The sequence below is a fragment of the Alligator sinensis genome, unplaced genomic scaffold, assembly GCF_000455745.1.
Source record: "Alligator sinensis unplaced genomic scaffold, ASM45574v1 scaffold590_1, whole genome shotgun sequence".
NCBI classification, from domain to species: Eukaryota; Metazoa; Chordata; order Crocodylia; family Alligatoridae; genus Alligator; species Alligator sinensis.
In genome coordinates, this window is record NW_005842497.1 from 961236 (window position 1) to 967704 (window position 6469).

Sequence of the window (6469 nt, forward strand, 5' to 3'; positions counted from 1 at the left end):
GCAAATAGGTCTAGAGGGCATTGTAAGAGAAAACTCTTAAAAGAAAAGATAATGAAGAGGGAAGAGTGGATAATCATGACTGTCAAGTCACACATGCTATGTAAGTGAGACCTGCCCCTCAGCTGTTTCAACTCTAACTCCCTTCAATCATCCACAAACTAAGCCCATCTAGTTGTTGGCTGAAATTGCAGACAAGTTTCTCATCAAAGCTGAGGCCTTTTTCTGTCATCAGCTGAAGGAGTCCTGACAACAGACCTCTCCCTAACATTTAAAGGGGAGAGAAAAAGAAGGGATAGCATATCCTCCGATATATGTTACAATAGGCAATACAACATACAGTTGAAAAAAGTGGACAAGGGTAGAAATGGACTATTTCACTGAACTGGCCAAAAGAAATAATATACCACGTTGCCTTTCACCCGAATCTTAATAATCTTTCAAAAAGCTTTACAAACATTACACCTCTCGTTACTCTTTTAAGGCAGAGTATTATCTTCATTTACATGTGGGGGAAACAATGCACAGAGTGACTCTCTCAAATTCCCAGAGCAATTCAATGGAAAGCTCAGAAATTGAAACCAACAGTCCTGACGGCCAATCCCAGTCTTTACACTGTTAGGCCATATTCTTTCCCAATGGACAAATTGATTTGACTAATCTATTGTTCATGCTTTCCTACTGTACTGAAGAAAATCCAATAGCACCACAGAAACAATTTTACTTGCAGGGAAAGAAGGCAACAGAATACAGTAGATGCCCCTGACTGTCCTAAGATTCAGGGGAAACCCCTTCCTCTCTTGCTGTCAGGGATTCAAATCTCCATCACTCACCTCTCTCAAGACCAGCACTGTACCTAGACTCCTGGCGGCCCCGCGTGAACTTTTACTATTGGGCCCCCTTTTGCCAGAGATAATGATAATAATAATTTTTTAAATGACTATTTGCGGGCCCCCTTTCTGTCTGGGCCCCGGGCAGCCGCCCAGTTTGCCCATGCCTGTGTCCAGCCCTGCTCAAGACAGTGTTCTAACTCACTTAGTGGAGACAATCCCCACTCCTTCTGTGTCACTGTTCAGAAAATAATTCAAAATATATTGGGCAAGAAGGAAAGTGCATACAAAAGAGTGTGACTTCATCGGCTGGTGGTGGTCACTCAACTGGGAACAATTGCATTCTGGTCTCTCCTTCCAGGATCCTTTATGCATTTTGCATTTATCAGTCATTGGGTGAGATACAGAAACACTCTTGAGAGCAGGGACCAAAACTACAATGTATAGGGAACTTAAGCAGACAAGGCTCTTTCAGTGAATCTGATATCTTTTATTAGACCAACTGAAATAGTTGGCAAACAATTATTAAGCAAGCTTTCGAGTCCAAAAACCCTTTGTCAGGCTAAGGAAGTTTCTGCAGTTGGTGTGTGCTCTTCCTGGATGGAATGAAAAGGGAATGAAAAGGGAACCTAGGCACCTCACACAAAGTTTCACACTGATGGTCAAAGGGACTAACTTTTAGGTACCTGTGTCTTTAATTAGATCTGGCCTTTAGCTTCTCCCTGCTACAATAAGCTCTTCCACACTGCTCTTTCTCCTTTGCACACACAAAAGCTGGACATATATACCTCTAAAGTGCCCCTCAAGTGGTGAATAAGTGCTCACCACTCAGGTCTGTTGAAGCTTTCTACTTAGCTTCTACATACTGTGAGAGTTCATCTGACCTCGGGGCCCAAGGATCCTGTTTGATCCAGCCCCACAGTTTTACACAATGAAGCTCATATGCATACACACAATGTTTTCAATAATTAGCAGTTTTCCCTTCAGGGTGAAAATGTTCTGTAATAGTACTTTTCTTTATTATGAAATAATGTAAACAATCTTGGTACAGTAACATTTTGTAACTGGGTTGTGTTATGCAATGAAAGCTGTGGGGTTCATATGGAGTACAATGCACCTGGAGATAAATATCATATCCTGGAGGCTTGAAGCTGTCAAAAATCTGTGTGCACACACGAACAGGGACTTAACCCCTTAATGCCTGTCTATATCCTTTCATGAGGAGCAGTCAATTATAGAAAATTAAGCTTTGCATAGTTCCCCTATGTGTAATCTTTCTCTCTTTTCTTGCTGTTTCCTCCTCCATTTACATTTGAGGTCTTAAACATAAAATTAGGAGGGGAAACACTATTTATTCTTCTCTTTATTTTTTTCTTTAGGGAGGTGGGGCTGAATTCTCTCATTTGTAAAATAATATTTGCATATACAAGTAATCCTTTTGGCTTCAACAACACTATTCACATAAGTGAATGGCAACTCACTGTAAGGTGCACAAATGAAGGTGCCACAAATGAAGTAACTGTAAAGCAGAGAACACATTTTTTCACTTAATCTTCTTCTTCATTTAATTACAACAAAGACTAGAACTGTGTATGGCTAACCTGCAATGTCTGCCTAAGGCCTAATCCTTAGCACAGGGATGCTGATACACGTGAAGCTGGAGTCTGCTGGAGCACGGTAATTACCACACTCCAGAAGACTCCATTAACCTAGTCTGCTCCAACACACAGCACATCGGAGCATCCTCGCTGCATGTGTATAGGTGCCCTATGTATTGCACTTTTCCTTCACCAACACTGTTGCAGAAGTCCTAGGGCAGGGTCGGGCAAAATACAGCCCGCGGGCTGGATGCAGCCTGCCAGGCCATTCTATCCAGCCCATGGGGCCTGTAAAAATTTAGAAAATACTTATCTGCTCCTGGCTGCCTGTCAAAGATGACAGAAGCCAGGGGCAATAGGACCCGAGGGGAGCAGTCAACAGGAGGCAGCAGCCCAACCCCACCCCACCCCACATCTCCAGGTGCGTGTGTGTGCATGTAGGGAGGGGCTGTATGTGTGTTCGTAGAGTGAGTCCTACATGCACCCCCCACCATACCCATGTACCTGCACCCCCCTCACACTGCCATACACACAGACTGCATGCCCACACCCCCTCACACATCCCAGCCAACCTCCCCCCACACACATCACCCCCACAAATCCCATACCCACCCACACCCCACATGCTCTTGCACCCCACACCCATACCCCAACACCTATCCACCCCCCCACCGACACACCCAAACCCTCCCCTACATGCCACAAACCCACACACCCACAGCCCCCCATTAAACCATGACAAAAGTATTTTTTGAAATCAAATTAATGAATGTTTTAGATGTTTGCTTTTTAGAATTTAATTTGGTATTTTTCTGATTCCAAGATGGCAAAATCCCTTCTGAAAGGAGTACTTCCAGGGGCAAGGGGAGGGACTTCTGGTGGCAAAGGTCAGGGGTTAGGGGGCAGGACTTCCAGGCACAAGATGGCAACCAAGGGCAGGGCATCTGTCAAGGGGCAGGGCTACAGACCTCAACAGCTTGCCAAAACTCGGTAAATGGCCCTCTCCTTGAAATAATTGCTCGCCCCTGTCCTAGGGTGCCCTTATACTTGTTCTCCCCATCTAAAAATAACTCGTAACCAGAATCCTGCATTTATAATACACAAAGATAATTGTGCTAGGAGCTGTACAAATATATAAAAGAACAATCCTATTTATGAAGATTTCTAAGGCTGCTGCTGTGGCTTTGTGTATCTTAATTTCTGCTTCCAATCCTGATTTTTATTCCTGCTCCAAACTGTAACCTCCACCCAACTAGTACTATTGTGTGGAGGGTAGCCCCTGGCATAGTCATAGATAGCACAGGCTGGGCAATACAACCAAGCAAAGCCATGTATTTCATGCCTTGCACAACTCGCTGTTCAGTGGTACTAACAATATTTTATAAGCACTTTTTAAATGCTGCTGAATGGAATGTAGGTTCCTTTAAGAAAGTTAACACATCAAACTTTTTCCTTCTAACTAGCTTATAAATGGAGAACAATAAATAAAGGTACGATTCTGAACCACCAAGTTCCCTCAGTGTCATGGGTGGATCCTGGATTTCCTAACAGGAGGTGTGACATGCCTAGGGCAGACCACAGGGGAGATGCAGACAAGACATGGTTGGAGGTCCCAGGTGTGTGGAGGACACAGGGAAGCTGGCAGGGAGCAAATGCTAACAAGAGGAACCTACTCTCCATTGCTGTACCTGGGCTGACACGCATAAGAGGAGCTATAAGGAACTCCATCTACAGGCTGTGTGGAGTGCTGGGCTCTGCCAGGCACAGCAGTGGTGGTGCACGTTTCCCCTTTTAGCGTCTGCTCCCTGCTTGCTCCATTTCCCCACCACTGGGTGGGAGGTAGGGAATGCAGGCATCACAATCCTATTACAATCATGCATAGACAACCTCCATTCCCTCTACTCTCCTCCCCCCACCTTCCAAAACCCCTCTGTTTTTCCTTCTAGTCCTTAGTCTATGCCGTCTTCATTGCTCTCTTCTTCCCTATTATTCTTGTCACTCACCCCCTCTTCATCACTGTCACCACTGTCTTCCTTCTCATCATCTTCTCTGGGGTGCCCCACTCCTAAATAGTCTGTGCCAGTCTCTTCTTTTGCATATTATCGCTGCTGCTTTCTCCCTGTTGTCTTATACCGTCTTCCTGTAGTACCCCTGCAGTTCACTAAGTCCCATCTTGATGCAGTCTTTGACTGAGAGGTTTGAGTGCTTGTACACGAGTAAGTTCCTGGCCTTCCACAGGACATTTCTGAAGCAGGAAATGAACTTGTCAGAGTAGGTTGTTGGGGTCCTTTGCTGCTTGACTAGATGTCCAAACAGTGCTGCCTCTCTGGTCAGGATCTCAACCCCTGTCACCATCATGAGGAGTAAGATTACTCTCCTCCACACCTCCCTTGGGTACAGGCAGTTCCAGAGGAGGGGTTGATTGATTGTCTCCTACTTCCATTGGCAGGTTTGCCTGGGACAGGTTGGCAAGCCTCCCCGCCCCTCTCTACATCTCACTAACAACACAGGGAGTGCCTGGTGGGGTACTTGTCAGTTCAAGTCTCTGTATTCTTTCTGCAGGTCCTTGCGGAAGACTCACTCCCACACAACCTTGCAGCTGTCACAAGGGAGTATGTCCACAGGCAACAGTATGTTCCTTGTTTTTACCACCTCCTGCATGTTATGGTGATTTTTGAGGGCCATTGTGCCATCTTTCTTTAGCTCATATTTGTTCTGGAACAGCTCTAGGACCTTGTAGAACCATGGCAGTTTCCAGGTCCATAGGCACATGTTGTGGGGTGAGTACACCTCCAAGCATTGTAGCAGGTGCCTTGTAAAATATTTAACGAAGCAGGCTGTTTTGGAGTCTGCCCCAGCTGCCAGTTTGCAGATCTGGCATGTGTATGTGGTCCAGAGGAACAGCCAAAGATGTGGCATTCCTTGGCCCCTGGTTCATTTAATCTTATACAGCATTGTCCTTGTAACCTTCTCCCACCTGGAGCCCCAGAAGATGCATGTGGTCCTTTGGATTCTATGAATAATTTGCTCTGAGAGGGGGAAGGCCAGTGTGGTGTACAGAAGCACAGGTAGCAACGCCACCCTCAAACACTATACCACCTCCCCCACAATTGACAGGCAGCACATGTTCCGCAGTCCCAGTTTCTGTCTGACTGAGGCCTCAATCTTTCCCCACATTCTCTGTCCTTCCAGCTCCACGTCAAAGATCACCCCAAGGATCTTTACACCCTCACAGGAGATGGAAACCCCAGGGTAGATAGGTCTCCCCATACTTGGCCATTGCCCGATAGGTGCTCTTGCCAACATTGAGTTTGGCCCCAGTCACAACTCTATATGCTTGGAAGTGTTGCAGTACTCTTTCTACTGACCATTTGTCCATGCACAGGATGTTGAGGTCATCTATGCAGGCCAGGAATCTCATTTATTCTCCACTTCCCATGGGGATCTTCAATCCACTGATCCTTAAGGTCTTGCTTGAGCCACTGGGATCCTCCAAAAAATTATATGCAGATGAGGCACAGGGCAACCTGATCCCGCTGCACCTTATGGAAGGCAGGGCCACACTAATCATGTGTGCCAGGGTAGGAGAGGGTGCAACAGAGGGATTCTGGGTTAACTGTTTAGGAATCCAATTGATGGTGTGCGCCAGACATTTAAGGCTGGTGGAAAAAAAAGGCATTATTAAAAATGGGAAAGAAAAGCAGAGTTCAGCTGTGGGAGTAAAGAGGAAGGTAAAATGTATTCAATGTAGTGGCTCACCATGACTTGAAAGAGAGTCAGTGCTGAGGGGGACTGCATACAATGGACACTATTCTGTATCTTATTCAGATGGGCTGCACTAATCTATCCTTGTTGCAGGGTCCTATCAACATCTTGACCTTTAGGCTAAAATCAAGCTTTTTTTGGTACTAATGGGAAGGTGGCTCTAACGCTCCCTGTACTAGCTTGGTATTGCAATACCTTTAGGCCCAGTGCCAGTTCCCTATAGAGGGAATATTCACCTTTTTTAAAGGCCAAACCCCCCCCCCCCCCCCAAAAAAACCT